Here is an 8,160-nt window from a genome sequence, read left to right on the forward strand (position 1 = left end):
CAAGGAACAGTTGCCATGAAAAGTGCATGAGAAACCACCAGCACCCAAGGGGATATTACTGAGCCAGGGCAATATAAATGAACTATGCAGATGTCATATTCAGGATAGGACCTACATCACTAAAAATCTGTTCAGGCCAAGGCTTGTAATTTTCATTTCCTCCTCCCTATTTCTTCTCTCTCCCAAAAGCACAAGCAGACTCTTTTTGAGACTGATACTTCCCTCAGGACTTGGGAAACATTTATCCTTTTATGTTAAAAGGTTATTTTGTGTTTGAGCCATCAACTATAATAAAGCTGGCAGGCACTGGAATTACTAAACTGTGTATTTTTGCTTGAATGTAGGTATTAAAGGGGGAAATTGGGAATGACACGTAGTAGAGGAAAGAGATTTAAAGTTGTAGTATCTGCTAAAGCAAGATTTGATGGGGTGGGGGGGGAGAGAGGGGGGAATCATAGTCAGTGGAGAAAGTTATTGATTTAGTTTAACAGCTTCACAGAGCACATAAAAAAATCATTCGCCAAGATTTCTCTGGGTACAAAAACAAATCAGCAACAGTTAATAGTGAAAGAAGCTAACTAGCCAGCATTAAGTCACTCATCCGCCATTACTTGTGGCCTGGTTTAAAGGGAAGCAACTCCAGAAAGAAGGGGGCTAAGGGAATGGCTAGAAAGTCACGACCCAGGGAAGAAGTATCCCAGCCCACAGAAAGATAGGAGGCAGAAAAGGGACTGCCGGCTCTGCCTAACTGCCCACCAGCACCAGCAGCTATGATATTTGTTCCATTTTTTTACAAAGGTTCCCATGGCGATGGCACAGGGAACTCCAACAGTTACAGGGTCAGCAGCTACTCTGTAAGCATAGGCCAAGTGTGACTTGAACACTGTCTTTACCATGATTCCTTAACTCTACATTTTAAAGTTTTCCCAGGTTCTCTGGATTTAAAAAATACTAATAAGATTAAAAAAACTCAACTAGAAAAAAGTGCCATAAACTACTCTGAGGACTGGTGCTAAAATGTAATGTCTCTTAATGGGATAACACTATGTTCCTGCTATGAGGAAAATAAGAATATTTTTGGTCTGACTTGAACAAGGGGAAAAGAACTGTCTTTTTGCTATTCAAGTTGGTGAAGAAGTAGGTGAGTAGGTAGGTAAACAAGTGAGAAAGAAGGGTCTTCTAGAAAGTTTAGCTGGTAAGCTGTGTGGTTTTCATCAACTTTATGCATATGCTACCAATTCACTTGCTTGTCATGGCATCACCTCTGTGATGTCATAGTCTTTTTTGAGAACGAAGGACAAACAACAACAATGTGTATTCCAGTTAAAGGTAGCACTGGCTAATGTCCGCAGAAGGATGAACAATGAGCAAACTCCTAAAAGTCCTCTTTGTATTTTGTTGCCAAGGCCTGCCACTTGTTTGCTATGACTAAGACGGTCTTTCTTCATTAAAGTAGCATGTATGCCTGTTAACATGAATCGATGACAATGTGTTTGAATCTCACAGCTTGCATTTTACATCAGTAACACATCCTCAATCAATACTCTCTTTTTTCTATAAAGAATTAAAATATTACTTAAGCTAACAAATTATAGTATTTCCTAGTAAAAGTATAAATAGCAGATAAACATTTATTAACCACCTACTATGTACCAGGCACTGTGCTAAGGGCTGGGAGTACAAAGAAGAGCAATAGTCCCTATTCTCAAGGAACTCACAGTCTAATGGCAAGACAGCATGCAAACTACATATAAATAAGATACAGATATAGATGACAAATTAGAAATAATTAACAGAGGAAAGAACCCTGACTTCATGAACTTGCTAATAGTCGTTCCTGATTTAGTAATTTTGCATTATATATGTATATATAGCCATATTTATAAACACAAACACACATTTATTGGGCAGCTATTGGCACAGGAAAGAATGCTGGGCCTCTGGAAGACTCATCTTCCTGAGTGCAAATCTGGCTTTGAACACCTACTAGCTGTGTGACCCTGGGCAAGTCACTTAACCCTGTTTGCTTCCGTTTCCTCATCTGCAAAATGAGCTGGAGAAAGAAAGGGCAAACTACTCCAATATCACTGCCAAGAAAACCCCCAATAGGGTCACAAAAAAATCAGGCATTACTGATACAACTGAGAATCAACATACATTTATATGTATGTTAATATATACCATATTAACATAAATATCAGGTGTCCCAAAAGTCTTGGGGCAATTTCAAGCTTTAATAGCTTAAATAGCATAAAACGGCACTGAGTTTTGTACATTAACATCATCATCATCATCACCACCACCATCATCATCATCATCACCACCATCATCACCATCATCATCACCACCATCATCATCATCACCATCATCATCATCACCACTATCATCATCATCACCACAAATAACATCTATATAGCACCTACTATTAGCCAGGCACTGTGCTAAGCATTTTACAAATATCTCATTTGATCCGCGCAACAAGCCTGGAAGGTAGACGCTATTATTAACCCCATTTTTCAGAAGAGGAAACTGAGGCAAACAGAGTTTAAGGCACTTGTCCAGAGTCACACAGCTAGTAAGCTTCTGAGTCCAGATTTAAACTCAGGTCTTCCTGACTCCAGGTCCAGTGCTCCGGGCACTATGATGCCACCTAGCTGTGTACTCACTCTCTTCCCTATTAGATTATAACAGAGCGAGCTGGTCATTCACTTGTGCTTCCTTTGAAAATGGCAAAGCATCCAGAGCCCTGCTTCACCAAATGGCTAGGAAAAGATAGAGAAAAGAAAAAGAAGCAGGTCATGCCTCATCTAAGGCCCATATCTGAAGCCTTCAGGGGATTGTTACTGTCCTTACTCTATTTTCCTTTTTCAGATAATCAACACGAAGTGAATTTCTTTTTTTATGGTGAATTTCGTATTTCTGTAAGACATTGCAGAGGAACGACAAAGGAATTAAAAAAGCAGAGATGGAAGAAGTGAGGGTTTTGAGGATTGGGGGGAACATGCAGTACATTCTAAGGAGGTCATTCCAGTTCCTGTTCTCTGCCAATTATTGCTGGTCTCCCATTACTCCCACTCCTCCAGATACAGAGCAGAAAAGCAACTCTAGTGCTCCGTGGGACCATGTGCATTTCAGACTCTCCACACCAACCCGCTGGTTCCCCTACCTTCATTTCTGAAGCTATAACACCATCTATAAAACCTTTTTTTTATACTAAGCCCAGAACTGCCTAGCCTCCATCAGAGCTGGCAAAGCGATGGGCACAAGGCTTTAAAGGGGAAATCTGAGACATGTTCTAAACAGAGTACATACTGCACAATTTTCATCTCCAGAATATCCCTCACAGTGTAGAGATGGTATAATTGGTAAAATGGGGGTGGGTGGGGGAAGGAGAAAAGATTTTGACAAGTTTCAGAGAGCTCAACCTTTTAAAAAAATTACATAGCATTTTATTTTCCCAATATTATGAATCATAGTATTCCTCTGAGAGGAGGAAGAATAATAACTTCTGTCACCTCCTGATAACTATGTTTTTCTTTTTTCCTAAATAAAGTATATAACATCTCACCAATCACCAAAATCAGTACTTTGGATTACAAAATATATGCATAGTAGTAAATCGTATGTGTAACAGTAGATTTTGTCTTTGAGAAGAGGTTCAGATTTCTAGGACATTCAATTTGCAAGTGAAATTCCTAAGAATTTTAATTTTAGCAGTGGTCCTTGTAGCATTATATTTAATTTAAAATATTTATACCTGTTTCCAGTCTTTCTTTTTTTATAAATGCAGCCAACGTGTCATCATTAAGAATCTGAAGAGCTTATTCACAACTAATTTATGTAAATATTTTAGGTTCCAAAAATATTCTATTAGTTCCCACTAATCAGAGTTGATATTTTAAAACAAGACTTCTTATTGTTCAGTCACGTCCAAGTCTTCATGACCTCATGGACCATACTGTCCAGGAAGTTTTCTTGGCATAGATGTTGGAGTAGTTTGCCATTTTCTACTCCAGTAGACTAAGGCAAACAGAAGTTAAGTGACTTGCCCAGGGTCACACAGCTTATAGGTGTCTGTGGCTGGATTTGAACTCAGATCTTCCTTGCTCTAGACCCGGCACTCTATTCATTGAACCATCTAGCTACCCCTTAACAGGATTACATAGTAATAAAAGGGTGAGGTGCTATATATAATGGACACTGAATTTGAAGAAAGAGAACCTGTCTTTAAGTACCCACTCTAAAACTTACAGCTATGTGATGTGGAAGTTGTCATTTAGCAACCTCAACATTTATTAAACAGCTACCAAGTACACAGCACTGAGTTATAATTTAGGTGGGATTAAAAGCTTAGGTAAAATATGGTCCCTGCCCTCACGAAGCTTATGGTCTAGTGAGGGAGTCTGACACATACACACTTGCGGGGGGTTTAATCAGGAGAGTCCTTGATCAATTGGATGATTACAGGGAGTGAGCCTTTCATCTGGAGGTATCTGAGAGGCATCTCTCTATGAGAATATAGTCTTACATAAAGACAAACATAAAATAAAAATTCACATTTATGTAGCATTATAACATTGACAGAGAGCTCACACAAATCCTATGAGGTACATATTAAAAGTGTTATTATTCCTATCTTAGTGATAAGTAAATCGAGATTCAGAGAGATTAAATTATATGACCATGTCTCACAGCTAGAATGTGTGAAATCTGATCTTCTAACACCAAGGCTTATGCTTTTCCCATTATGCCACAATGCTTTCTCAGTGAACTACATGCAGGAATGTGCTAGTAAATGTTTAACAACCAGCTCTCTGGGAGAGAAAAATATACCTGTGATATACTTTTAAGTTTAATCCTCATTATTAACATTTTTTCCACCACTTTCTTAAGTCTAGTCAATGAAGAAAACAATAAATCAAACCTTGATCTGTAGTATTTTCCTACTTCTGTAGAACATTTCTGTGTAAATATTCACATTGAATATTTAACAATCAGCTGTCAGGAATCAGCACAAATTGGCACCAACAGACCCATGACTACTTGACATGACTTGACAGCAAATTTCCCTGACAACACCCACCCAAATATTTTCCACTGACACCTGAAATTTCTTTAATGAAGAACAAAATATTTCATTTCACAATTGGTAGCAATGCTTAGCAAATAGCCCTAGGAGATCTTATGCATTGATTTAAGTTAAGGGGCCTCTAATCCAATATCTGACCCCGTGCATAAATCTCTACTACAGAACAGATGATCGTTAAGCCTTTTCTCAAGTATAGTGACTAAGAATTCACTAGAGTTCAAGGCAGCCCATTTCATTTTTAGCAACCGCCAATTGCTAGGACCTGTCTCTATATTTTGAGCTTAAATCTGTCTCCATATATAGCTTCCATTCATTGGTCTTAGTTCTGCCCTTTAAAGCTTCATAGAATTAATTTAATCCCTCTTCCAGAATAAGACTCTTTAAATATTTCAAAACAACAATTATGTTTCCTTACTATAAGTCATATTACATTTTTTCCTGAGAAAAGGTTTTGATAGAAGAGGGAAGAGAGCACAGGGCACCTTAAAGAGGGTGGGTGAGAAGAGAGAAAGCTGAGTTATGGAGAGTAGGTAAAGAATAAAGCAAGGAGAAACCAAAGTTTTTCTTCAAGTGAGTCCCTGGAGACAAACCTCATTGACCTCACAATTTCACCTGAAGTCAGCCCTACTGTTACTTTCCAAACAAACCAGGAAAAATAATTTTATCGCTATTTTGTCAAACAAAAAAAAAAAGAAAATGCATTTTCATGGGTTTTTCCCCTTAGACATACTACATAAATACTGAAATTGACATTCAAGTAAAGAAGGACACTGATTTTAGCATAAAACTACAGCTTTTGGCAGACAGGTAAGTGGTGCAGTGAATAGAGTACAGGGATTGGAATCAGAAAGACTGAGTTCAAATTCAGCCTCAGATGCTAGCTGTGTTACCCTGGGCAAGTCACTTAACCCTGTTTGCCTCAATTTTCTCATATGTCAAATGAGATGGAGAAGGAAATGGCAAAGCACTCAATTATCTTTGCCCAAAAAACCCTCCAAATGGGGTCAAGAAGACTGGACATAACTGAAAATGACTCAATGAAAAGAATGGACATGACTGAAATGACAGGATTCCTGTCATTAAAACTAATTTACAATTTTCCACATAAGCTTCAGGAGCTTTTCATTTCTTCTTTCTAATTCATATTATGAAATGTGCGATGAATTAAGAAAGGGGGTGCAAATGTCAACATTCAGAAATACTAAAAGAAATTATCAAGGAAAACTACCCTGATATTCTAGAGCTAGAAGGTAAAATAGAAATTGAAAGAATCCACCAATTGTCTCTTGAAAAAAAATTGCAAAAAGAAAACTCATAGGAATATTGTCACCAAATTCCAGAGTTCCCAGATCAAGGAGAGAATACTGCAAGCAGCCCAAAAAAAAAATAATTTGAGTATTGTGGAAACACAATCAGGATAACATAAGATCTATCAGGTTCTACATTAAGGGACCGAAGGGCTTGGAATGTGATATTCCAGAGGCCAAAAGAGTTAGGATTAAAACCTCGAATCACCTACCCAGCAAAACTGAGCATAATGCTCCAAGGCAAAATATGGACTTTCAATAAAATAGAGGACTTTCAAACTTTCTCCGTGAAAAGACCAGAGCTGAATAGAAAATTTGACTTTCAAACACAACAATCAAGAGAAGTATGAAAAGTTAAACAAGAATGAGAAATCATAAGGGACTTACTAAAGTGGAACTGCTTTGTTTACATTCCTACATGGAAAGATGATGTGTGTAATGCATGAGACCTTTCTCAGTATTAAGGTAGTTGAAGGGAATTTACATATATATATAGGCAGAGGGCACAGGGTGAGATGAATATGAAGGGATGATATCTAAAAAAATAAAATCAAATTAAGGGATGAGAGAGGAATATATTGAGAGAGGGAGAAAGGGAGAGATAGAATGGGGTAAATTATCTCACATAAAAGTGGCAAGAAAAAGCAGTTCTGTTGGAAGGGAAGAGGGGGCAGGGGAGGGGGAATGAGTGAATCTTGCTCTCATTGAATTTGACTTGAGGAGGGAATAACATACACTCTCAATTGGGTATCTTACCCCACAGGAAAGTAGGGGGAAGGGGATTAAAAAGGGGGGATGATAGAAGGGAGGACAAATAGGGGGAGGAGGTAATCAAAAGCAAACACTTTTGAAAAGGGACAGGGTCAAGGGAGAAAACTGAATAAAGGGGGACAGGATAGGATGGAGGGAAATATAGTTGGTCTTTCACAACATGAGTATTGTGGAAGTGTTTTACATAATGATACATATGTGGCCTATGTTGAATTGCTTGCCTTCTTAGGGAGAGTGGGTGGGGAGGGAAGAGGGGAGAGAATTTTGAACTCAAAGTTTTAAAAGCAGATGCTCAAAAAAAATTGTTTTTGCATGCAACTGGGAAATAAGATATACAGGCAATGGGGCATAGAAATCTATCCTGCCCTACAAGAAAGTAAAGGGAAAGGGAATGGGGAGGGGGGGAGTGCAGTGACAGAAGGGAGGGCTGACTGGGGAATTGGGCAATCAGAATATATGCCATCTTGGAGTGGGGGGAGGGTAGAAATGGGGAGAAAATTTGTAACTCAAAATCTTGTGGAAATCAATGCTGAAAACTAAAAAATATTAAATAGTAAAATATGGAATTCAGAAAAAAAATACTAAAAGCAAAGCAATAGTGGGTTCTCTACCTTCAACAGGTATGATCGAGGGGAGGGAGGGAAATAGCATGAGGGCAAGATCTATTATCATTATTATTAAAATAATATTAGTAAAAATAATTCACATTTATATAACACTTTAAGGTTGGCAGAATACTGTCTCATAAGAACCCAATGAGGCAGGAGTGGAGGGAAGGAGAAGAGCATTTGTTAAGCACCTACTGTGTGCCAAGGACTATGATAAGGACTTTACAAATATCACCTCAAGTATTATTATCCTAGTTTTGCATATAAGAAAACTGAGGCTTAGTGAGATTAAGTGATCTCTTTAGGGTCACACAGGTAATAAATGTTAGGATTTGAACTCAAGTCTCCTGACTCCAAGTCTAGTGTTCTTTCACACATACCATGC

The sequence above is a fragment of the Trichosurus vulpecula genome, chromosome 8 (genome assembly GCF_011100635.1).
Source record: "Trichosurus vulpecula isolate mTriVul1 chromosome 8, mTriVul1.pri, whole genome shotgun sequence".
Classification (NCBI taxonomy): domain Eukaryota; kingdom Metazoa; phylum Chordata; class Mammalia; order Diprotodontia; family Phalangeridae; genus Trichosurus; species Trichosurus vulpecula.